The sequence below is a fragment of the Delphinapterus leucas genome, chromosome 7, assembly GCF_059928025.1.
Source record: "Delphinapterus leucas isolate spDelLeu-1000000601 "Yukka" chromosome 7, BTC_Dleu_Yukka2, whole genome shotgun sequence".
Taxonomy (NCBI): Eukaryota; Metazoa; Chordata; class Mammalia; order Artiodactyla; family Monodontidae; genus Delphinapterus; species Delphinapterus leucas.
The window spans coordinates 64,706,582-64,733,498 of NC_143135.1; the positions used below are offsets into that span (position 1 = coordinate 64,706,582).

The following is a 26,917-nucleotide window of genomic DNA, read 5'->3' on the forward strand; positions in this document are numbered from 1 at the left end:
AAAAAATAGAGAAATAAACAATAAATCAAGCTAGTGTTTTCTGACTTCCACGGTATAAATACAACCACTACGGCCAATTTCAAGCTACCAATGTGACATCACTGAACAGGGAGTTAGGAAGAGATGTGCACATCAATAAATAGTGTTTCCACCACAGAGACACAATCAATGAAGATAACCTCAACAGAAAAGATAAGAGTAAACAGGAGTACAATAAATAGGAAGTGATAAGTCTGATTATTCCCTTTAGAAAATAAAATTTATTTGATTACAAACTTTTGTTTCTTGATAATATCTGTGTTTAACAGCCGGATTGCAAAATGTCTGAATATTTACTGATAGGCACTTGTTAGTTGGTACAAGCTGGCTCCAACACATCACTGACTTGTGAAATAGATTCAGTCGCTGCCCTCATGAAGCTTACAGTCCAGAAATGAATGGGCATGGGTCCTATAAGGACACTAAGCCAAATTTGGAGTGATCAGTGGGGTAGGCAGAAATTTGACCACCATGACCTTCACCCTCTGGTGTTATGCCTGTGAATACGTTATGTTACCTGGTAAAGGGACTTTGCAGATCTAATTGGGTTTATAAACTAGACGACCAGGAATTCCCTGGAGGTCTAGTTGTTAGGACTCGACACCTTCACTGTCGGGGGCCCAGGTTCAGTCCCTGGTTGGGGAACTAAGATCCCACAAGCCTCATGGCGCAGCCAAAATAAATAAATAAAAATGAATTAGATGACCTTAAGATAGTGAGGTTAGCCTTGATTATCCAAGTGTGTGTAATGTAATCACATGAACCCTTAAAACAGAAGAGAGAGGCAGATGCAGAAACCAGAGAGGTTCAAAGCACCAGAAAGATCTGATGCACTGTTGTTGGTTTGAAGTGGAAGGGAACAATGTAACAAGGAAATGGCAACCACTGTTCTATAACTACCAGGAAATGAACTCTGCCAATAACCAGTAAGTTTGGAAGAGCAACCTCAGTTGCAGAGGAGAACCCCAGCCCTGGCCAATACCTTGATTTTAGACCAGTGAGACCTTAAGAAAAGAACTCAGCCACACCATGCCAGGCATCTGACCCAGAGAAGCAGTGAGATTTGTATAAAGCTGCTCCCTGTGTGGTAATTTGCTACACATCAATAGAAAACTAATAGAGTCAGTAAAGAAAGGATCAAAGTAATAGTTACTAAAGAAGAGCAGGGGAAGAATGTGCCAGTACTTTCAGGGATTTAGAGGTGTTTGGAATGAAGAAGAGAACAGAAATGAGACATAAAGACAGGGACGCTGTGGGTCCTATTATGAGGAGCCTTTCAAGCTGGGAGAATATTTTGAACATTTTCCAAGAGCAAAGGGAACCAGTACATTTAACATAATCAGTTTGCGTTTATGGAGAATTATGAAGCTGGTGTAGACTGGAAGCAGGCATTTAGCATCTCCTGCTTTGTCCGATCAGGCAAGCATGGTGAAGAGGAAGAAAAGTGGACTGAGGATGCCTAAACCCAGATACTGACCATCACCTGCTTGTTTGTTCTTTTTCACCCCTTCTCCTCAGTCAGTTCAAAAGTCACTTACTTAGCACCAGCTACGTGCCAGGCGCCACAACAGGTGGCAGGAACACTGCTCTGAGCTCCCAGACTTCAGCAGGGATCTTGTTGCTGCTTTTTCTTTTTCAGAAGTCATGTGGAGTAAGATAAATACAGTTTATGGATTCCCACAACCAGCTCTGCCACTTATTAAGTGCACAAGCTAGGGCAAGTCACTTAACCTTTCTGAGTTTCCTTTTCCTGATTTGTAAATAACTATTATAGCTACTTCAGAAGGCTATAGTGGTAATCAACTATAAAGTATATAAAAACTTTAAAAGTCGTAAACACCCTGCTCAAATGATTTCTGACTTTCTTCTCTTTGTCTCTCTACCTTCCATGTGCTCTAGTTCTTCTCATATTCTTTTTGCTCTCTCCTTTCATCATTTTCTTTATTAAATTAGTTCAACAAATAATCCTTGAGAGCCTATGCTATTCACTCATCTAAATGTCTCTCTGTATTTGTTTTATACACACACATTCCAATCCCTCACGGAGCTTACTCTCTGGACACTTAAGGATTTGTAACAAAGCTCATAATGTGTTTTTAAGTGGAAAATGAAAGTGATTACAAAATATGTTAGATCGGCGAGTGGGTGTTTTTGTGTATATGTGTGTGCTGTGTGAGAAGGAACAAGAGAGAAGAAAATATGAATCTATGCATAGAGCCAAAGATTGGAAAATATACCTCAAACCGTTAGTAGACTATCTCTAGACGCTTTCATTTGGCTTTCTTTTCATATTTTCCTGTATTTTCCAAATCATCTGCAATAAATACATTTTATAAATATTGATAGTAAAGTAGCCCAACACATCTTAAGAAAAATATAAAGTGTCAAGTGCTATGAATAAGTTATTCACAGGATGTTATGCGAGTGGATGTTTCTGAATTAAATGATGCCTGGGTAGAATCCCTGTGCTTAGCTTAGAGGGATAAAAAGTTCTTTAGAAAAGAAATTAGGGAATGACATTCCAGGAGAAAGACCCAGGGTGTGTAGAGCATGGAGTGGTCAAGAAACAATATTATGTGTGCAGTTCCTGTCACCTGAAGTGTGCCTTGGGTTGGACCAGGAGATGGGAATTGAATGCCATGCTATGGATCTTAGCTTTTATCTTTTGGAACTTACCTTTTATCTTTTAAGTACAGAGGCATTTAAGCAGAGGATTCAATATAGGCAGACCTTCATTTTCTATAGATTACAGTGGTGGGAGTGTGAAATGCATAGAATAAAGAGGCTAGAGACAGACAGGAAACATGCAGATTTCTCAGGATGCTAGTGTCCAAGTAAAAGATGATAAAGGTCTGGACCAGAACAACATAGTGAGAATGGAGAGAAATATTTTAGAGATAATTAAGAAATGTTCAAGGCTTATTTCCCATTCTGCCTATGTCATACTGTATTGCTAACTTAGTAACACTACAACTCATATAAGAGAGTATACTTAGGTGTTTACATAATACACCTGCCTGATTTTCCAACTGGAAAAAGAGTATCAAAGAGCATGGGGTGGGCTTCCTTGGTGGCTCAGTGGTTGAGAGTCCGCCTGCCGATGCAGGGGACACGGGTTCGTGCCCCGGTCGGGGAGGATCCCACATGCTGTGGAGCGGCTGGGCCCGTGAGCCATGGCTGCTGAGCCTGCGCGTCTGGAGCCTGTGTTCCGCAACGGGAGAGGCCACAGCAGTGAGAGGCCCATGTACCGCAAAAAAAAAAAAAAAAAGAGCATGGGAAGGCCAAGACCCAAAGACCTTGGAAGATTTCATAATTTGGCTTAGGCCTCACTCCTGCAAGCCCAGAGGAGGCAGTCGGGGTTAGAAAATGTTGCCCTCTGGCCCAGAATGAAGCTGTGGAGAGATGGAAAACAGCAATGAGCCTGCGGGAGACTCCAGGGGAAGACTACCCCGGCCTTAATGGCAGACAAGACCAGATGAGCAACTGTGGTCACATGGGTAGTCAAAGAACAGGCTATGCAGAGATGTGACTTGGGAAGGGAGAGAAGGAGTTGGGTTTCTTTGTTTTGCTTTTCTGTGGGTTTCTTTTGGAGTCGTGTTTAGTTTTTGTAACAGCAGAATTTCCAGCTGGCATAAAGACAGGAATTAAAAGAGAAAGCAAAGAACCTGAGTGTGTGAGAACAGGATGTCAGGACAAGTTTGTTGGCAGTTAGAAACAGCTTGACTGTCCATGCTAAGGAGGCACGTGGGTACAGGGAGGAATAAATTCCCAAACTCTGTTTGGCCCATGTTTTACCTCATCCAAGTTCTGATTTCTGTTTGCAGCAAGTGAGTAAATGCTTTCCTGGTGTGATTTTGAGGCTTTCTCTTAAACCCCTCTTTCTGATCACATTCATGGGAAGTGCCTAAAAAGCCTCCAAGTAAGGGACAAATCTTCTTCCATAAACAGAGTGAATATTGGTATTGAAATCCAAACCAAGTGGTAAGTGATCTCAGCCTTCCTGCTAGTGGACTGGATGTGGGCAGGGTCAAGAGAAGCCCTAATACAAGGAGTCAGGAACACAGGGAGGCTTTGAGGTAGAATGCAAAGAGCCTGGGAACGGAGGTCTGAAGCACTGACATCTGCCCCCTGAAATCATGCCCAGAGAGGGTCACAGCATCTTTTCTCTGAAGGGCTTTCTGAGCTCTGCTGCTTGGGAAAATCAAACCTCTGGTTAGGTCTGAAGGGGTTGGACAACCTCAGGTAATCCCTAAGATTCTTTCCATTTGTACATTTAGATTTCATAGACCAGGAGGTCTGAAAATAACAATTATTTGGAATTTTTGCAGAAAATTAGAGAAACCTACAAGAGCGAGTTTTGTGCAATAGGGTAACAGAGGATTTAACTGAACCAGCAGAGAAAGCCATAGGTAAAAATCAGAGGAATGCTTTTTTTTTTTTTTTTTCAGTGAGACCTGCTCTGAATTTCAAAAGGATGTGCCACACTCTAGTCCTACATTAAAGTATATTTGGGATTTGGGAGGGTGGTGTCTTTGTGTGTTTATTTCTTTTAACTCAAGTGAGAATTCTTTCTTAGTCAAAAAGCCCCAAAGCGAGACTTCCCTGGTGGTGCAGGGGTTAAGAATCCGCCTGCCAATGCAGGGGACACGGGTTCAAGCCCTGGCCAGGGAAGATCCCACATGCTGCGGAGCAACTAAGCCCATGTGCCACAACTACTGAGCTTGCGCTCTAGAGCCCGAGGGCCACAACTACTGAAGCCCCTGTGCCACAACCACTGAAGCCGGCACACCTAGAGCCCATGCTCCGCAACAAGAGAAGCCACCGCAATGAGAAGCCCGCGCACCACAACGAAGAGTAGCCCCCGCTCGCCGCAACTAGAGAAAGCCTGCACGCAGCAACAAAGACCCAGTGCAGCCAAAAAATAAATAAATTTAAAAAAAAAAAAGCCCCAAGCACAGGAAATATAACAAGGTGGCGGGGGGGGTGGAGGTGGGGCGACAGCTGTTTTTGGCCCCAGAGTCTTTAGATTGGACACCAGGAAATAACCTGTCACATGACCTCCAGGAAGGAACCTGAAGACTTAAGGAATCACTTTACTGACAAGACTTGCCTGGCAAACACCTCGCCCACAGCTTCCTCTTGCCAGCAAGTCCTAAAGGAGTTCACTGTTAGCCAGGCAGGAGTATCTACCTTGATCTCCCTTGCCCCATCCTCCAAAGTGGCTCGGAGAAGCCAGCAATTTCCTTTACTCCTCAGCAGGCAACTCTCTCTTTTGTGAAACACTCCCTCGAGGACTTTTATTTTTTCGTTCGGTTTATTACCATTTTCCTAATCCCTTACCCTTAACAGATTTCCTTTTAAAAATAGAATTGTTGCCTATGAAATAGAATAAAGCTTACTTTAGAGTTTTAATTTTGGTTAGGTCCACAGGGATATACAATAACATTTCTCTTGCCTTTTCTTTCATTTTTTTTGTAAAGTATTTGTTTGGGCTACACTTCTATTAGCTAGATCTTTTTCTGGGAGTGGCTGAAATTGCCTAAGGGAGGGTGGGTGGTAGAGTAAGAAAGCCAGTCAGAGTTGGATTCCTGCGCTGATGAGCCGGTAAAACTGTGTGTGTGTGTATGTGTGTGTGTGTGTATGTGTGTCTGTCTAACCCTGATGTAGGAAAAGCTAATTATCATATTTCCAATTGTTCAAAGCAGAGTGGGTGATTCAGTGAACAATTTTGAAATTAAATTTTGATCCTCTATTTGAAACTTCCCTGGAACAAAGGCTTTGGGTCCAGTTCCTACATTGCCTCTCTGGGTCCCAGTTTGTGAAATGCTAAGGGCTGGACAGCCTAGAAATCCTCAGATTACCTCCCCTCCCCTCCTCCCCCCATTGCCTCTTTCCTGTCATATTTTATAGTGAAAGGTTAGAACATCGTCCTAACTTTTTGAGAAAGACAGCTAGCTGGCAAAATGTACCTCTTTACATCTCTGGGTTAGAAGCAAATTCTCGGAGCTTTCTCTATGTCAAAAGATACCTATGTTTCAAAACACAGTCAACATACTTCCTTCATCATGAAGCCTCCTCTAATTCTAACAAACCAAAAAATAAATTTAAAATGTATATATGTATATATATATATTTCCCTCCCCTAAACTTCCAAAGAGGATTTAAGAGTACATAGTCATGTTTCATGAATCTATGATAAGAATTTAGTGTATGTCAGGTGCTAGGTTAAACATTTTACATGTATTAACATTGTAGGTAAATGCAACTTTTATCCTCATTTTGTATGTGAGCAGAAATTAGCTGACCTGCCCAAGGCCTTTGGTAAATCGTAGAGCCATTTATTTGCTGTATAGATAGAGATAGTAATCCATCTTTTGCTGATGTTTTTACTATGTTTTACCTACCATTTTGCTTGCAACAATAATTAACATTTGTAAAAGGATTAACATTTTACCAATTCATCAGCTCATTAATGTCAAAAAGACTTTTGTGATGTTGTTATTACTATTTACCTCATTTTATCAATGAGTTTGACTCCCCATATTCCATAGGAGGTATGTGGCAGAGCCAGTATCGGGTCGGGTGATTTGATTATAGATTTCTCTCTACCTGAGGCCACTGAACACCCTTGCCCAATCTCATTCAAGGTCAGCTTGGGGTTTTCAGGGCCTTTGTAGGGCCAGACCTTTCCCTTCACCTCGGCTACCAAAAGGTCTAAGTTATGGCACCAGGGCAGGGGCATGACCCATACTGGCCCAGGCTTAATAGAAGAGCTGCCTAAAGGAGAGAGTGCACACATCTTTCTCAAGTTGTACAGGCGGCCATCTGTTTCTGCGGGTTTTACATCCACAGATATGGAGAGCTGACTGTGTCCATGGTAATACGCTATTCTTTTTTTTTTACATCTTTATTGGAGTATAATTGCTTTACAATCGTGTGTTAGTTTCTGCTTTATAACAAAGTGAATCAGCTATGCATATCCATATATCCCCATATCTCCTCTCTCTTGCGTCTCCCTCCCACCTCCCTATTCCACCCCTCGAGGTGGTCACAAAGGACCGAGCTGATCTCCCTGTGCTATGCAGCTGCTTCCCACTAGCTATTTTACATTTAGTAGTGTATATATGTCCATGCCACTTTCTCACTTCATCCCAGCTTACCCTCCCCGCACCTCGTGTCCTTAAGTCCATGCTCTACATCTGCGTCTTTATTCCTGTCCTGCCCCTAGGTTCTTCAAAACCAATTTTTGGTTTTTAGGTTCCATATATATGGGTTAGCATACGGTATTTATTTTTCTATTTCTGATTTACTTCACACTGTATGACAGACTCTAGGTTCATCCACCCCACTACAAATAACTCAATTTCGTTTCCTTTTATGGCTGAGTAATATTCCATTGTATATATGTGCCGCATCTTCTTTATCCATTCATCTGTCGATGGACATTTAGGTTGCTTCCATGTCCTGGCTATTGTAAATAGTGCTGCAGTGAACATTGTGGTACATGACTCTTTTTGAATTATGGTTTTCTCAGGGTATATGCCCAGGAGTGGGATTGCTGGGTCGTATGGTAGTTCTATTTGTAGTTTTTTAAGGAACCTCCATATTGTTCTCCACAGTGGCTGTATCAATTTACATTCCCACCAATGGTGCAAGAGGGTTCCCTTTTCTCCACACCCTCTCCAGCATTTATTGTTTGTAGATTTTTGATGATGGCCATTCTGACCAGTGTGAGGTGATACCTGTTTGTAGTTTTGATTTGCATTCCTCTAATGATTGGTGATGTTAAGCATTCTATCATGTGTTTGTTGGCAGTCTGTATACCTTCTTTGGAGAAATGTCTATTTAGGACTTCTGCTGATTTTTGGATTGGGTTGTTTGTTTTTTTGATATTGAGCTGCATGAGCTGCTTATAAATTATGGAGATTAACCCTTTGTCAGTTGCTACATTTGCAAATATTTTCTCCCATTCTGAGGGCTGTCTTTTCGTCTTGTTTATGGTTTCCTTTGCTGTGCAAAAGCTTTTAAGTTTAATTAGCTCCCATTTGTTTATTTTTGGTGTTACTTCCATTTTTCTAGTAGGTGGGTCAAAAAGGATCTTGCTGTGATTTATATCATAGAGTGTTCTGCCTATGTTTTCCTCTAAGAGTTTTATAGTGTCTGGCCTTACATTTAGGTCTTTAATCCATTTTGAGTTTATTTTTGAGTATGGTGTTAGGGAGTGTTCTGATTTCATTCTTTTACATGTAACTGTCCCGATTTCCAAGCACCACTTATTGAAGAGGCTGTCTTTTCTCCATTGTATATTCTTGTTTAATTTATTAAAAATAAGGTGACCATATGTGCATGGGTTTATCTCTGGGCTTTCTATCGTGTTCCATTGATCTATATTTCTGTTTTTGTGCCAGTACCATACTGTCTTGATTACTGTAACTTTGTAGTATAGTCTGAAGTACGGGAGCCTGATTCCTCCAGGTCTGTTTTTCTTCCACAAGATTGCTTTGGCTACTCAGGGCCTTTTGTGTTTCCATACAAATTGTGAAATTTTTTGTTCTAGTTCTGTGAAAAATGCCAGTGGTAGTTTGATAGGGATTGCACTGAACCTGTAGATTGCTTTGGGTAGTATAGTTATTTTCACAATGTTGATCTTTCCAATCCAAGAACATTGTATATCTCACCATCTGTTTATATCTTCTTTAATTTCTTTCATCAGTGTCTTATAGTTTTGTGCATACAGGTCTTTTGTCTCCTTAGGTATGTTTATTCCTAGGTATTTTATTCTTTTTGTTGCAACGGTAAATGGGAGTGTTTCCTTAATTTCTCTTTCAGATTTTCATCATTAGTGTATAGGAATGCAAGAGATTTCTGTGCATTAATTTTGTATCCTGCTACTTTAGCAAATTCATTGATTAGCTCTAGTACTTTTCTGCTAGCATCTTTAGGATTCTCTATGTATAGTACCATGTCATCTGCAAATAGTGGCACCTTTACTTCTTCTTTTCCGATCTGGATTCATTTTATTTCTTTTTCTTCTCTGATTGCTGTGGCTAAAACTTCCAAAGCTATGTTGAATAACAGTAGTGAGAGTGGGCAACCCTGTGTTGTTCCTGATCTTAGTGGAAATGGTTTCAGTTTTTCACCATTGAGAATGATGTTGGCTGTGGGTTTGTCAACATATGGCCTTTGTTATGTTGAGGTAAGTTCCCTTGCTGCCTACTTTCTGGAGGATTTTTACCATAAATGGGTGTTGAATTTTGTCAACAACTTTTTCTGCATCTATTAAGATGATCATATGGTATTTATCCTTTAATTTGTTAATATGGTGTATCACATTGATTGATTTGCATATATTGAAGAATCCTTGCATTCCTGGGATAAACCCCAGTTGATCATGGTGTATGGTCCTTTTAATGTGCCATTGGATTCTGTTTGCTAGTATTTTGTTGAGGATTTTTGCATCTATGTTCATCAGTGATATTGGCCTGTAGTTTTCTTTCTTTGTGACATCTGTGTCTGGTTTTGGTATCAGGGTGATGGTGGCCTGGTAGAATGAGTTTGGGAGTGTTCCTCCCTCTGCTATATTTTGGAAGACTGTGAGAAGGATGGGTGTTAGCTCTTTCTAAATGTTTGATAGAATTCACCTGTGAAGCCATCTGGTCCTGAACTTTTGTTTGTTGGAAGATTTTTAATCACAGTCTCAATTTCAGTGCTTGTGATTGCTCTGTTTATATTTTCTGTTTCTTCCTGGTTCAGTCTCGGAAGGTTGTGCATTTCTAAGAATTTGTCCATTTCTTCCAGGTTGTCAATTTTATTGGCATATAGTTGCTTGTAGTAATCTCTCATGAACCTTTGTATTTCTGCAGTGTCACTTGTTACTTCTTCTTTTTCATTTCTAATTCTATTGAGCTGAGTCTTCTCTGTTTTTTTCTTGATGAGTCTGCCTGATGGTTTATCAATTTTGTTTTTCTTCTCAAAGAACCAGCTTTTAGTTTTATTGATCTTTGCTATTGTTTCCTTCATTTCTTTTTCATTTATTTCTGATCTGATATTTATGATTTCTTTCCTTCTGCTAACTTTGGGGTTTTTTGTTCTTATTCCTCTAATTGCTTTAGGTGTAAGTTTAGGTTGTTTATCTGAGGTGTTTCTTGTTTCTTGAGGTAGGATTGTATTGCTATAAACTTCCCTCTTAGAACTGCTTTTGCTGCAGCCCATAGGTTTTGGGTCATTGTATTTTCATTGTCATTTGTTTCTAGGTATTTGTTGATTTCCTCTTTGATTTCTTCAGTGACCTCTTGCTTATTAAGTACTGTATTGTTTAGCTTCCATATGTTTGTATTTTTTACAGGTTTTTCCCTGTAATTGATATCTAGTCTCATAGCGTTGTGGTCGGAAAAGATATTTGATACAATTTCAATTTTCTTAAATTTACCAAGGCTTGATTTGTGACCCAAGATATGATGTATCCTGGACAATGTTCCATGAGCTCTTGAGAAGAAAGTGTATTCTGTTGTTTTTGGATGGAATGTCCTATAAATATTAATTAAGTCCATCTTGTTTAATGTATCATTTAAATCTTGTGTTTCCTTGTTTATTTTCATTTTGGATGATCTGTGCGCTGGTGAAAGTGGGGTATAAAGTCCCCTACTACGATTGTGTTACTGTCGATTTCCCCTTTTATGGCTGCTACTATTTGCCTTATGTATTGAGGTGCTCCCATCATGGGTTCATAAATATTTACAATTGTTATATCTTCTTCCTGGATTCATCCCTTGATCATTATGTAGAGTGCATCTTTCTCTCTTGTAAGAGTCTTTATTTTAAAGTCTGTTTTGTCTGATATGAGAATTACTCCTCCAGCTTTCTTTTGATTTCCATTATGCATGCAATATCCTTTTCAAGCCCCTTACTTTCAATCTTAATGTGTCCCTAGGTCTGAAGTGGGTCTCTTGTAGACAGCATATATATGGGTCTTGTTTTTGTATCCATTCAGCCAGTCTGTGTCTTTTGGTTGGAGCATTTAAACCATTTACATTTAAGTTAATTATTGATATGTATGTTCCTATTACCATTTTCTTAATTGTTTTGGGTTTGTTATTGTAGGTCTTTTCCTTCTCTTGTGTTTCCTGCCTAGAGAAGTTCCTTTAGCATTTTTTGTAAAGCTGGTTTGGTGGTGCTGGATTCTCTTAGCTTTTGATTGTCTGTAAAGGTTTTAATTTCTCCATCTAATCTGAATGAGATCCTTGCTGGGTAGAGTAATGTTGGTTGTAGGTTGTTCCCTTTCATCACTTTAAATATGACCTGCCACCAGCTTCTGGCTTGCAGAGTTTCTGCTGAAAGATCTGCTGTTAACCTTATGGGAATTCCCTTGTATGTTATTTGTTGTTTTTCTCTTTTAATATTTTTTTCTTTGATTTAATTTTTGATAGTTTGATTAACATGTGTCTTGGCGTGTTCTCCTTGGATTTATCCTGCATGGGACTCTCTGTGCTTCCTGGACTTGATTAACTATTTCCTTTCCCACATTAGGGAGGTTTTCAACTGTAATCTCTTCAAATATTTCCTCAGTCCCTTTCTTTTTCTCTTCTTCTGGGACCCCTATATGTTGGTGCGTTTAATGTTGTCCCAGAGGTCTCTGAGACTGTCCTCAATTCTTTCCATTCTTTTTTTTTTATTCTGCTCTGTGGTAGTTATTTCCACTATTTTATCTTCCAGGTCACTTATCCATTCTTCTACTTCAGTTATTCTGCTACTGATTCCTTCTAGAGAATTTTTAATTTCATTTAACGTGTTGTTCATATTGTTTGTTTACTCTTTATTTCTTCTAGGTCCTTGTTAAACGTTTCTTGTATTGTCTCCATTGAATTTCCAAGATTTTGGATCATCTTTACTATCATTACTCTGAATTCTTTTTCAGGCAGATTGCCTATTTCCTCTTCATTTGTTTGGTCTGGTGGGGTTTGACCTTGCTCCTTCATCTGCTGTGAGTTTCTCTGTCTCTCATTTTGCTTAACTTACTGTGTATGGGGTCTCCTTTTCACCGGCTGCAGGTTCGTAGGTCCTGTTATTTTTGGTGTCTGCCCCCAGTGGCTAAAGTTGGTTCAGTGGGTGTGTAGGCTTCCTGGTGGAGGGGACTGGTATCTGTGTTCTGGTGAATGAAGCTGGATCTTGTCTTTCTGGTGGGCAGGACCGCATCCGGTGGTGTGTTTTGGGGTGTCTGGGACCTTATTATGATTTTAGGCAGCCTCTCTGCTAATGGGTGGGGTTGTGTTCCTGTCTTGCTAGTTGTTTGTCATAGGGTGTCCAGCACTGTAGCTTGCTGGTTGTTGAGTAGAGCTGGGTCTTAGCTTTGAGATGGAGATCTCTGGGAGAGTTTTTGCTGTTTAATATTACATGTGGCCCGGTGGTCTCTAGTGGACCAGTTTCCTGAACTTGCCTCTCCCATCTCAGAGGCACAGGCCTCATACCCGCTGGAGGACCAAGACCCTGTCAGCCACACAGCCCAGAAGAAAAGGGAGAGAAAGAAAAAGAAAAAGAAAAAGGAAAAGAAAGAAAGAAAGAAAGGAAGGAAGGAAGGAAGGAAGGAAGGAAAGAAGGAAGGAAGGAAGGAAGGAAGGAAAGAAGGAAGGAAGGAAGGAAGGAAAGAAGGAAGGAAGGAAGGAAGGAAAGAAGGAAGGAAGGAAATAAAGTTATTAAAATAAAATATATTTATTAAAAAAGAAAAAAAAATGAAAGAAGAGAGCAGCCAAACCAAAGAAAAAATCCACCAATGAAAACAAGTGCTAAAAAGTATACTAAAAAAAAGAAAAAACAAAAAAAACGGGCAGACAGAACTCTATGACAAACGGTAAAAGCAAAGCTATACAGAAAAAATCACACAAAGAAGCTTAAACATACACACTCACAAAAAGAGAAAAAGAAAATAATATATATATCGTTGTTGCCAAACTCTACCACCTCAATTCTGTGATGATCCATTGTCAATTCAGGTATTTCACAGATGCAGGGTACATCAAGTTGATTGTGGAGATTTAATCTGCTGCTCCTGAGGCTGCTGGGAGAGATTTCCCTTTCTCTTGTTTGTTTGCACAGCTCCTGGGGTTTGGCTTTGGATTTGGCCCTGCCTCTGCGTGTAGGTCGCCTGAGTTTTTCTGCTCATACAGGATGGGGTTAAAGTATCAACTGATTAGGGGGCTCCGCCTCACTCAGGCGCGGGTGGGGGTGGGGAGGGAGGGGTGCGGATGCGGGACGAGTCTGCCACGGCAGAGGCCGGCATGACATTGCACCAGCCTGAGTTGTGCAGTGTGTTCTCCTGGGGAAGCTGTCCCTGGATCTCGGGACCTTGGCAGTGGGGGGCTGCACAGGTTCCCAGGAGGGGAGGTGTGGATAGTGACCTGTGCTTGCACACAGCCTTCTTGGTGGCTGCAGCAGCAGCCTTTAGCATCTGATGCCCGTCTCCGGTGTCTGCGCTGATAGCCGCGGCTCGCGCCCGTCTCTGGAGCTCGTTTAGGCAGCGCTCTGAATCCCCTTTCCTCGCGCACCCTGAAACACTTGTATCTTGCCTCTTAGGCAGGTCCAGACTTTTTCCCGGACTCCCTCCCAGCTGGTGTGGTGCACTAGCCCCTTCAGGGTTTGTTCACGTAGCCAACCCCAGTCCTCTCCCTGGGATCTGATCTCCGAAGCCCAAGCCTCAGCTCACAGCCCCCGCCCGTCCTGGCGGGTGAGCAGACAAGCCTCTCGCGCTGGTGAGTGCTGGCCAGCACTGATCCTCTGTGCGGGAATCTCTTTGCTTTGCCCTCTGCACCCCTCTTGCTGTGCTTTCCTCTGTAGCTTCGAAACATCCCCCGATTCCACCACCTGCAGTCTCCGCCAGTCCACAGTGAAGGGGCTTCCTAGTGTGTGGAAACTTTTCCTCCTTCATTGCTCCCTCCCAGTGGTGCAGGTCATGTCCCTATACTTTTGTCTCTGTTTTTTCTTTTATCTTTTGCCCTACCCAGGTATGTGGGGAGTTTCTTGCCTTTTGGGAGGTCTGAGGTCTTCTGTCAGCGTTCAGTAGGTGTTCTGTAGGAGTTGTTCCACATGTGGATGTATTTCTGATGTATTTGTGGGGAGGAAGGCGATCTTGACGCCTCACTCCTCTGCCATCTTGAGGGTCTCTGTATGGTATTTTATATAAAGGACTGGAGCATCCATGAATTTTGGTATCAGTGGGGGTCCTGGAACCAATCCTTCCTAGGGCTAATGAGGGGTGCCCTCATTATTTCCAACAGGATTGCTGGGTTTCCCTTCATATTGGGCCATTATAGGGAGGTCACAGAACGTAAGGAGCCAGGTCAATTTGACCAGTGGCTTTATATAACCAGATCAATCGATCCAGTGGCTTTTTTTTTTTTCACCTTTTAAACTTTAACTTGAACCACAAAATACAAGGGTGATTACAGATTAAATCAATAAGCAAGGATTACTTTAAGTAAATACCCCTCACATCATTGTTACATTTGGTGAATATCCCTTACATACATTCTTCTACTAATTACTCCTTTTAAAACCTGGCTACTTGTTTTACATTCTTCTAAATTATCATGTACAACTTTCTACATTGATTTTTCCAACTACCAAAATATTTTTATGTATTACAAAAATTCAATATATTAGTCAATATATTCTTTTTTTTAACATCTTTATTGGGGTATAATTGCTTTACAATGGTGTGTTAGTTTCTGCTTTATAACAAAGTGAGTCAGTTATACATAAACATATGTTCCCATATCTCTTCCCTCTTGCGTCTCCCTCCCTCCCACCCTCCCTATCCCACCCCTCCAGGCGGTCACAAAGCACCAAGCTGATGTCCCTGTGCTATGCGGCTACTTCCCACTAGCTATCTACCTTACGTTTGTTAGTGTATATATGTCCATGCCTCTCTCGCTTTGTCACAGCTCACCCTTCTCCCTCCTCATATCCTCAAGTCCGTTCTCCAGTAGGTCTGTGTCTTTATTCCTGTCTTAGCCCTATGTTCTTCATGACATTTTTTTTCTTAAATTCCATATATATGTGTTAGCATATGGTATTTGTCTTTCTCTTTCTGACTTACTTCACTCTGTATGACAGACTCTAGGTCTATCCACCTCATTACAGATAGCTCAATTTCGTTTCTTTTTATGGCTGAGTAATATTCCATTGTATATACGTGCCACATCTTCTTTATCTATTCATCCAATGATGGGCACTTAGGTTGTTTCCATCTCCGGGCTATTGTAAATAGAGCTGCAATGAACATTTTGGTACATGACTCTTTTTGAATTTTGGTTTTCTCAGGGTATATGCCCAGTAGTGGGATTGCTGGGTCATATGGTAGTTCTATTTGTAGTTTTTTAAGGAACCTCCATACTGTTCTCCATAGTGGCTGAACCAATTCACATTCCCACCAGCAGTGCAAGAGGGTTCCCTTTTTTCCACACCCTCTCCAGCATTTATTGTTTCTAGATTTTTTGATGATGGCCTTTCTGACTGGTGTGATATGATATCTCATTGTAGTTTAGATTTACATTTTTCTAATGATTAATGATGTTGAGCATTCTTTCATGTGTTTGTTGGCAGTCTGTACATCTTCTTTGGAGAAATGTGTATTTAGGTCTTCTGCCCATTTTTGCATTGGGTTGTTTGTTTTTTTGTTATTGAGCTGCATGAGCTGCTTGTAAATTTTGGAAATTAGTCCTTTGTCAGTTGCTTCATTGGCAAATATTTTCTCCCATTCTGAGGGTTGTCTTTTCGTCTTGTTTATGGTTTCGTTTGCTGTGCAAAAGCTTTGAAGTTTCATTAGGTCCCATTTGTTTATTTTTGTTTTTATTTCCATTTCTCTAGGAGGTGGGTCAAAAAGGATCTTGCTGGGATTTATGTCATAGAGTGTTCTGCCTATGTTTTCCTCTAAGAGTTTGATAGTGTCTGGCCTTACATTTAGGTCTTTAATCCATTTTGAGCTTATTTTTGTGTATGGTGTTAGGGAGTGTTCTAATTTCGTACTTTTACATGTACCTGTCCAGTTTTCCCAGCACCACTTATTGAAGAGGCTGTCCTTTCTCCACTGTACATTCCTGCTTCCTTTATCAAAGATAAGGTGACCATATGTGCGTGGGTTTATCTCTGGGCTTTCTATCCTGTTCCATTGATCTATCTTTCTGTTTTTGTGCCAGTACCATACTGTCTTGATTACTGTAGCTTTGTAGTATAGTCTGAAGTCAGGGAGCCTGATTCCTCCAGCTCCGTTTTCTTTCTCAAGATTGCTTTGACTATTTGGGGTCTTTTGTGTTTCCATACAAATTGTGAAAGTTTTTGTTCTAGTTCTGTGAAAAATGCCAGTGGTAGTTTGATAGGGATTGCATTGAATCTGTAGATTGCTTTGGGTAGTAGAGTCATTTTCACAATGTTGATTCTTCCAATCCAAGAACATGGTATATCTCTCCATCTATTTGTATCATCTTTAATTTCTTTCATCAGTGTCTTATAATTTTCTGCATACAGGTCTTTTGTCTCCTTAGGTAGATTTATTCCTAGGTATTTTATTCTTGATCCAGTGGCTTTTACCAGCCCACTTCTTCATATTGGTTCACAGAATGGTTCCTGCTCTTCTCTGAGAATGGAATGAAGGTTCAGTTCCATTTGGACAACACATGCTAAGAAAAACTATATTGGGGTAAGGAGTCATCTAACTGAATCCCTGCAGTAAAGGACATATTATATAGTTCATTAATCCTTTTAGCGAGTAAATAATAAAGACTTACTATATACCAAATTTTATGTGCATGTTAGAGCTTTAGAAGTATGACAATGAACAGGAATTTTTCCACACCTTTTAAGGATTTTGTCAACCATAAATAAAGAGGTAAACTGGAGCAAGCTCAAATTACCAGAAATTGAGTTTATTTGAAAATAGCAGAGGAACTGCAATTCAGGAAACGTGCGCTGCAGCAACTTACAGGTGAGTCCATGAGGATTTGGGGCAGGCTGCATTTATGGGCAACAGTGTGAAGAGGGAGAAGTCCAGCCAGAGTCCAGGCAGTAAGTTCACTGGCTTGAGGGTGGGGCAGATTCTTAGCAAATGATCATTGGTCAGGAGATGTCTTGGTTTTCAGTAAATCAGACCTATACAGAAATCAGTCTCAGTTCTTAAGTTCCATTCTTCTGAGGGTAGATGTATGAGATTCTCCATTTCATATCATCTGGTTCCATTTTGGATTGAAATTCTTTCACAATTTCATAATCATATGAGAGATATGCAAAAAGGCAGTTATTATGCAGTGTGCTGGTCACTCACAATGACGAAAGCAGGGGTCTGTGCAATCAGAAGAGGATCATTTATACTGTAGGGAGTTGGATAAAGAAGGTGGTGATGGAAGGGAGGAACAAAATGGAAGGAATGAGATACAGGGGAGAGTATTCCTGGTGAAAGTAATGGCGTGCACGTAGGACAGAGAGAAACAAGAACACAGCGGGATTGGAGAGGTAGTGGGTGGGAGTTCAGCACTCCTGGAATACGCTTGTACAGCAGCACCGAAATGCATTCCACCTCTGGAATTAGGGCAACTGCTGGTCTTACACTGCTTCTCAGCATACTCACCTAACAACATGTTAAAAATAATTTATGTTCAAAGTGCCTACCAAGTACCTTGCTTCAGAAATAAATGGATGGAGAAAAGTGTTCTGGTTACTATGCTATATAAGAAACCTCCCCAAAGGTAGTGGCTTAAAATGACAATTATTTTATTTTGTTTACAGATTGTGTAGGTCAAGAGCTCATACAGGAGTGATGAGGAAGCCTGTCACACATCTGTGGCCTAAGGCTATCTCCTATTGAGTGTAGAATCTGTCTTGTGGTGGACCACTTGATCTGTGTAGTGTGCATGGGGCAAGCCAGTGGCAAGAGTCTTCTTGGAGGCAAACTTCCTCCTCTGGTTACCTTGGTCCAGCCCGTTCAACTGGGCCTTGCATGACCTTCCAGTTGCAGAACCCCTGTTTAGCAACAAGTGTCTTGTCTGGGCCTTTATTCTCACTCTAAACCAGATTTTATGAATGGACTTTTGTGGATGGACTGATCTCCTGAGGCCACAGTGGCCCCTCTTGACTACCTTTCTATCCTGTTTGCTCACAGGAACTAGAGTCTGTATCCCTGTTAGATTCCTGAGAGTTCTCAAACTTCTCAGTTTTTTTCTTCTCTTCTATCACCCCAGCATAATTTGAAGAAGCTTATCAAGGGTGAGAGTAGAACCATGTCTTATAGGTTTCTTTTTAAATTTTTACTTAAAAATGATTTACTTAATTTTTGAATATGCAATGCATTCACATAGATCAGAATTCTAAGATGAAAGTAAATAAATCATTAGGATACCTTCCACATTGTCATGTGCCTCATAAATCTCTCCAATTTTTCTACTACAGGATCTCAAAATAGTCACTGAATTTTAACAGTCAAGTTCCTAGCAAAGTACACTTAGCACATGGGATGGATTTACTGTAAAGATAATGAACCTAAAATATCAGGGCCCCTCTCTTGCTTGAACCCTGTCTTAGCCTGTTCAGGTTGCTATAACAAACTACCCTAGACTGGGTGACTTATAAACAATAGAAATGTCTCATAGTTCTGGACGCTAAAAAGTCTGAGATTAAGGTGCCAGCAGGTTTGGTGTCTGCTAAGATCCTGCCTCCTGGTTCACAGCTGTCTTTTCACTGTGTCCTTACATGTGGCAGGGGGAAGAGAACTCTCTGGGGTCTCTTTTATAAAGGCACTAGTCCCATTCATGCAGGCTCCTTAATGACCTAACTACCTTCCAAAAGCACCACCTCTTAACACAATTATATTGGGAGTTAGGATTTAACATACGAATTTTGGGGAGACATAAACATTCAGTCTATAGCAGGCCCATTCCAGGTCATCTTCTAGGAGCACTATTAATATGTTGATATGCCTTGTAAAATTTGCAGTCATAATACATTTTAACCACATCAGTTAAGTCGATTGTGTCTTTTAACTCCAGAACCTGCTGGGCCAGAGTTATTGCAATGTAAAAGTGCTCCATATATGGCACAAGGAATTGGACATATATATGGGGCGGGGAACCATTATAGTGGTGGAAGAGACGGCCTGTTAATAAGAATATTATGTTATTTTTCTGGATTTTATGATGGTTATAGTGTCTGTCAGCCCTTTTACATTTTTAATTTTCCATATTTTGCCATTTTCTAAACACTTTGTTACCCACTTTTTAATTTGTTATTTTGTGTCCTTTTTTCTTAGGTGCCCCAAATTATAAGAGCTTTTGATCCCACAAAATATTGATCCTCTCCTATATAAATAGCAGGCAGGTGTCTCACTACTTTGCTTTAGTTGTGGTTTGCCCATCTGTCCAGGGTGAATGACCCAAACAATAGAAGGACAGTCTTTGTTTCTCACTGTAAAGTCTTGGCACTTTCTTGGTTCTTGTCCAACTCACCAGACCACAATCTCCATCATTACTGTTAACAGCAACAGATTAAAATGCAACCATTAAACGTCATCTTGGAGAGACCTTCAAGATGGCGGAGGACTAAGACGTGGAGATCACCTTCCTCCCCACAAATACATCAGAAATACATCTACATGTGGAACAACTTCAATAGAACACCTACTGAACGCTGGCAGAAGACCTCAGACCTCCCAAAAGGCAAGAAACTCCCTACGTAACTGGGTAGGGCAAAAGAAAAAACAAAGACAAAAGAATAGGGACAGAACCTGCACCTCTGGGAGGGAGCTGTGAAGGAGGAAAAGTTTCCACACACTAGGAAGACCTTTCACTGGCAGAGACGAGGGGTCGTGGGGGAGAAGCTTCGGACACACAGAGAAGAGCGCAGCAAGAGGGGTGCAGAGGGCAAAGGGGAGAGATTCCAGCACAGAGGATCACTGCTGACCAGCGCTTACCAGCCCGAGAGGCTTGTCTGCTCACCCGACGGGGCAGGCGGGGGCTGGGAACTGAGGCTCGGGCTTCGGAGGTCAGACCCCAGGGAGAGGACTGGGGTTGGCTGTGTGAACACAGCCTGAAGGGGGCTAGTGCACCACAACTAGCCGGGAGGGAGTCCAGGAAAAAGTCTGGACCTGCCTAAGAGGCAAGAGACAAGTGTTTCAGGGTGTGCGAGGACAGGGGATTCAGAGCACCACCTAAATGAGCTCCAGAGATAGGCGTGAGCCATGGCTATCAATGTGGACACAAGAGACAGGCATGAAATGCTAAGGGTGTTGCTGCAGCCACCACGAAGCCTATGTGCAAGCACAGGTCATTAACCACACATCCCCTCCCAGGACCCTGTGCAGCCCACCACTGCCAGCGTCCCGTGATCCAGGGACAGCTTCCCCAGGACAACACACAGCGTGCCTCAGGCTGTTGCAACATCATGCTGGCCTCTGCAGCTTTAGGCTTGCCCCACATCCCATACCCCTCCCTCCCCCTGGCCTGAGTGAGCCAGATCCCCCTAATCAGCTGCTCCTTTAACCCCGTCCTTTCTGAGCAAAGAACAGACGCCCTCAGGCGACCTACATGCAGAGGTGGGGCCAAATCCAAAGCTGAACCCCAGGAGCTGTGAGAACAAAGAAGAGAAAGGGAAATCTCTCCCTCAGGAGCAGCGGATTAAATCTCCACAATCAACTTGATGTCCCCTGCATCTGTGGAATACCTGAATAGACAACGAATCAACCCAAAATTGAGGCGCTGGACTTTGGGAGCAACTGTAGACTTGGGGTTTGCTTTCTGCATCTAATTTGTTTCTGGTTTTATATTTATCCTAGTTTAGTATTTAGAGTTTATTATCATTGGTAGATTTGTTTATTGATTTGGTTGCTCTCTTCCTTTTTTTTATATATAGATATACATATTTTTTTCCTTTTTATCTTTTTGAGAGTGTGTATGTTTATGCTTCTTTGTGTGATTTTGTCTGTATAGCTTGGCTTTTACCATTTGTCCTAGGTTTCCGTCTGATTTTATTTTATTTTTTTGGATAGTTTTTAGCACTTGTTATCACTGTTGGATTTCTTTTTCAGTTTTTTTGCCCTCTTTCTTTCTTTCTTTTTTACTACTTTTAATTTTTTTAATGTTTAATAATTTTTTAATTTTTTTGTTTTAATAACTATTTTACTTTTTAAAATTTTTTTCTCTCTTTCTTTCTTTTCTTCTCCCTTTTCTTCTGAGTCCTGTGGCTGACAGTGTCTTGGTGCTCCGGCCAGGTGTCAGGCCTGTGCCTCTGAGGTGGGAGAGCACAGTTCAGGACATTGGTCCACAAGAGACCTCCCAGCTCCATGTAATATTAAATGGCGAAAGCTCTCCTGGAGATCTCCATCTCAGCGCTAACATCCAACTCCACTCAAAGACCAGCAAGCTACAGTGCTGGACAACCTATGCCAAACAACTAGCAAGACAGGAACACACCCCCACCCATTAGCAGAGAGGCTGCCAGGAATCATAATAAGGTCACAGACAAACCAAAACACAGCACCGGACGTGGTCCTGCCCACCAGAAAGACAAGATCCAGACTCAACCACCAGAACACAGGCACCGATCTCCTCCACCAGGAAACCTACACAACCCACCGAACCAGTCTCACCCACTGGGGGCAGACACCAAAAGCAATTGGAACTATGAACCTGCACCCTGTGAAAAGGAGACCCCCAAACACAGTAATTTAAACAAAATGAGAAGACAGAGGAACACACAGTAGATAAAGGATCAAGGTAACAACCCAGCAGACCAAACAAAAGGAGGAAGAGGAAATAGGCAGTCTACCTGAAATAGGCAGTCTACCTGAAATAGACAGTCTACCTGAAAAAGAATTCAGAGTAATGATAGTAAAGATGATGCAAAATCTTGGAAATAGAATGGAGAAAATACAAGAAATGTTTAACAAGGACCTAGAAGAACTAAAGAGCAAAGAAACAATGAGGAACAACACAATAAATGAAATTAAAAATTCTCTTGAAGGGTCAATAGCAGAATAACTGAGGCAGAAGAATGGATAAGTGACCTGGAAGATAAAATAGTGGAAATAACTACCGCAGAGCAGAATAAAGAATGGAAAGAATATGAGGACAGTCTCAGAGACTTCTGGGAAAATATTAAATGCACCAACATTCAAATTAAAGGGTTCCCAGAAAAGAAGAGAAAAAGAAAGGGAATGAGAAAATATTTGAAGAGCTTATACTTGAAAACTTCCCTTATGTGGGAAAGTAAATTGTCAATCAAGTTAAGGAAGAGCAGACAGTCCCATGTAGAATAAATCCAAGGAGAAACGTGCCAATACACATATAATCAAAGTATCATAAATTAAATACAAAGAAAAAATGTTAATAGCAGCAACGGAAAAACAATAAATAACATACAAGGGAATCCCCATAAGTTTAACAGCTGGTCTTTCTGCAGAAAATCTGCGAGACAGAATGGAGTGGCAGGACATATTTAAAGTGATGAAAGGGAACAACCTACAACCAAGATTACTCTACCCAGTAAGGACCTCATTCAGATTCACAGAAAACATAAAACTTTGCAGACAAGCAAAAGCTAAGAGAATTCAGCACCACCAAACCAACTTTACAACAAATGCTGAAGGAACTTCTCTAAGCAGGAAACACAAGACGAGGAAAAGACCTATGATAACAAACCCAAAACAATTAAGAAAATGATAATAGGAACATACATATCAATAATTACCTTAAATGTAAATGGATAAAATGCTCCTACCAAAAGACATAGACTGGCTGAATGGATACAAAAACAAGACCCGTATATATGCTGTCTACAACACACCCACACCTAGGGACACATTAAGATTAAAAGTAGGGGGATTGAAAAGGATATTGCATGCATAATGGAAATGAAAAGAAAGCTGGAGTAGCAATTCTCATATCAGACAAAATAGACTTTAAAAGAAAGACTATTATAAGAGACAAAGAAGGACACTACATAATGATCAAGGGATCAATCCAAGAAGAAGATATAACAATTGTAAATATTTATGCACCCAACAGAGGAGCACCTCAATACATAAGGCAGATGCTAGCAGCCATAAAAGGGGAAATCAGGGCTTCCCTGGTGGCACAGTGGTTGAGAGTCCACCTGCCGATGCAGGGGACACGGGTTCGTGCCTCGGTCCAGGAAGTTCCCACATGCCGTGGAGCAGCTGGGCCCATGAGCCATGGCCACTGAGCCTGCGCATACGGAGCCTGTGCTCCACAATGGGAGAGGCCACAAGAGTGAGAAGCCCGTGTACTGCAAAAAAAAAAAAAAAAAAAGAATCCTCAACATAATAGTAGCAAAAAGAATCCAACAGCGCATTAAAAGGATCATACACCATGATCAAGTGGGGTCTATCCCAGGAATGCAAGGATTCTTCAGTATATGCAAATCAATCAATGTGATAAACCATATTAACAAACTGAAGGAGAAAAATCTTATGATCATCTCAATCGATGCAGAAAAAGCTTTTGACAAAATTCAACATGCATTTATGATAAAAAAAAAAAAACCTCCAGAAAGTAGGCATAGAGGGAACTTACCTCAACATAATAAAGGCCATATATGACAAACCCACAGCCAACATCATTCTCAATGGTGAAAAATTGAAACCATTTTCTCTAAGGTCAGGAACAAGGCAAGGTTGTCGACTCTAACCACTATTATTCATCAGAGTTTTGGAAGTTTTAGCCACAGCAATCAGAGAAGAAAAGGAAATAAAAGGAATCCAAATCGGAAAAGAAGAAATAAAGCTGTCACTGTTTGCATATGACATGAAACTATACAAGAGATTTCTAAAGATGCTATCAGAAAACTACTAGAGCTAGTCAATGAATATGGTAAAGTTGCAGGATACAAAATTAATGCACAGAAATCTCTTGCATTGCTATACACTAATGAAGAAAAATCTGAAAGAGATATTAAGGAAGCACTCCCATTTACCATTGCAATGAAAAGAATGAAATACCTAGGAATAAACCTACCTAATGAGACAAAAGACCTCTATGCACAAAACTGTAAGACACTGGTGAAAGATATTAAAGATGATACAAACAGATGGAGAGATATAAAATGTTGTTGGATTTGAGGAATCAACATTGTGAAAATGACTATACTACCCAAAGCAATCTACAGATTCAATGCAATCCCTATCAATCTACCAATGGCATTTTTCACAGAACTAGAACAAAAACTTTCACAATTTGTATGGAAACACAAAAGACCCCAAATAGCCAAAGCAATCTTGAGAAAGAAAAACGGAGCTGGAGGAATCAGGCTCCCTGACTTCAGACTATACTACAAAGCTACTGTAATCAAGACATTATGGTACAGGGACAAAAACAGAAATATAGATCAATGGATCAGGATAGAAAGTCCAGAGATAAACTCATGTACATATGGTCACTTAATTTTTGATAAAGGAGGCAAGAATATACAATGGAGAAAGGACAGCCTCTTCAATAAGTGGTGCTGGGAAATCGGGACAGCTACATGTAAAAGAACGAAATCAGAACACTCCCTAACACCATACACAAAAATAAACTCAAAATGGATTAAAGACCTAAATATAAGGCCAGACACTATAAAACTCTTAGAGGAAAACATAGGCAGAACACTCTAAGACATAAATTACAGCAAGATCCTTTTTGACCCACCTCCTAGAGAAATGGAAATAAAAACAAAAATAAACAAATGGGACCTAATGAAACTTAAAAGCTTTTGCATAGCAAAGGAAACCATAAACAAGACAAAAAGACAACCCTCAGAATGGGAGAAAATATTTGCAAATGAAGCAACTGACAAAGGATTAGTCTCCAAAATTTACAAGCAGCTCATGCAGCTCAATATCAAAAAAACAAACAACCCAATCCAAAAATGGGCAGGAGACCTAAAAAGACATTTCTCCAAAGAAGATATACAGACAGCCAACAAACACATGAAAGAATGCTCAACATCACTAATCATTAGAGGAATGCAAATCAAAACTACAAAGAGGTATCATCTCACACTGGTCAGAATGGCCATCCTCCAAAGATCTACAAACAATAAATGCTGGTCAAAGTGTGGAGAAAAGGGAACCTCTTTCACTGATGGTGGGAATGAAATTGATACTGGAGAACAGTATGGAGGTTCTTTAAGAAACTAAAAATAGAACTACCATATGACCCAGCAATCCCACTCCTGGGTGTATACCCTGAGAAAAGCATAATTCATAAAGAGTCATGGGGCTTCCCTGGTGGCACAGTGGTTGAGAGTCTGCCTGCCGATGCAGGGGACACGGATTCGTGCCCCAGTCTGGGAAGATCCCACATGCCACGGAATGGCTGGGCGCGTGAGCCATGGCCACTGAGCCTGCACGTCTGGAGCCTGTGTTCCACAACGGGAGAGGCCACAACAGTGAGAGGCCCGCATACTGCAAAAGAAAAAAAAGTCATCGACCACAATGTTCATTGCAGCACTATTTACAATAGCCAGGACATGGACGCAACCTAAGTTTCCATCGAAAGATGAATGGATAAAGAAGATATGGTATATATATATATACAATGGAATATTACTCAGCCATAAAAGGAAACGAAATTGAGTTATTTTTAGTGACGTGGATGGACCTTGAGTCTGTCATACAGAGTGATGTAAATCAGAAATAGAAAAACAAATACCGTATGCTAACACATATATATGGAACCTAAAAAAAAAAAGAGGTCTTGAAGAAACTAGGGGCAGGACAGTAATAAAGACACAGACGGGGCTTCCCTGGTGGCGCTGTGGTTGAGAATCCACCTGCCAATGCAGGGGACACGGGTTCAAGCCCTGGTCTGGGAAGATCCCACATGCTGCGGAGCAACTAGGCCCGTGAACCACAACTACTGAGCCTGCGCGTCTGGAGCTTGTGCTCTACAACAAGAGAGGCCGCGATAGTGAGAGGCCCGCGCACCACGATGAAGAGTGGCCCCCGCTTGCCGCAACTAGAGAAAGCCCTCGTACAGAAACGAAAACCCAACACAGCGAAAAATAAATAAATACATAATTATAATAAAGCAGTTCTTTGAAAAAAAAAAAAGACACAGACGTAGAGAATAGACTTAAGGACACGAGTGGGGGGAGGGTAAGCTGGGACGAAGTGAAGGAGTGGTCTGGACATATATACACTACCAAATGTAAAATAGATAGCTAGTGGGAAGGAGCCGCATAGCACAGGGAGATTAGTTTGGTGCTTTGTGACCATTAGAGGGGTGGGATAGGGAGGGTGGGAGGGAGACGCTAGAGGGAGGGGATATAGGTATATATGCATGCATATAGCTGATTCACTTTGTTATAAAGCAGAAACTAACACACCATTGTAAAGCAATTATACTCCAATAAAGATGTTAAAAGAAAAAAGTCACCTTGGCTATGCCAATGCCTGAGTTAATGAGCTGAGAGAAGAAGAGGTCAAAAAGGAGAAACCTAAAGGCAATGTGAGTTGGGGGGTGAGACAGCTTCTGCTTTTCAGCACTTTCTCCGAAAACCTGGGTAGTTTTATTTCTCATTTGCTCAGCCATGTCTGCTCACTCTCTCCTCTACCTTGAGAGGTGACTGTTAGACATGCACGAGAGTAGAGCATGAAGGCCTCCAGATGAAGTAGACGCTGACAGGACACACTGAGTCCAAGTCGTTTGTTTTCTTTGACAGGGCTTTACCAGGCTGGATGGAAGAAGGAAAGACCATCAGTAAAGCAAATGGCTCAAGTGGAGTTATAAATCAACTCTGTACTCTTCAGAGCATTTATTCAACTGAAGACATATCCAGTTAAGGACCTTATAGCTTTTTCTTTCCTTTTTGCTTACATGGGGAAATAACAGTTAATATAGTTAAG

The 26,917-nt window shown here is 41.1% G+C and overlaps 1 long non-coding RNA gene across 1 annotated transcript in view; it reads left to right on the forward strand.

Moving 5' to 3' along the window:
- LOC111184955 (uncharacterized) overlaps positions 1-26,917 on the forward strand; it is a 105,553-nt gene that overhangs the window by 63,111 nt on the left and 15,525 nt on the right. Inside the window, exon 3 of the long non-coding RNA XR_016393879.1 lies at positions 26,734-26,849. This is a non-coding gene — a long non-coding RNA (uncharacterized LOC111184955). The remainder of the gene's footprint in view (positions 1-26,733; positions 26,850-26,917) is intronic.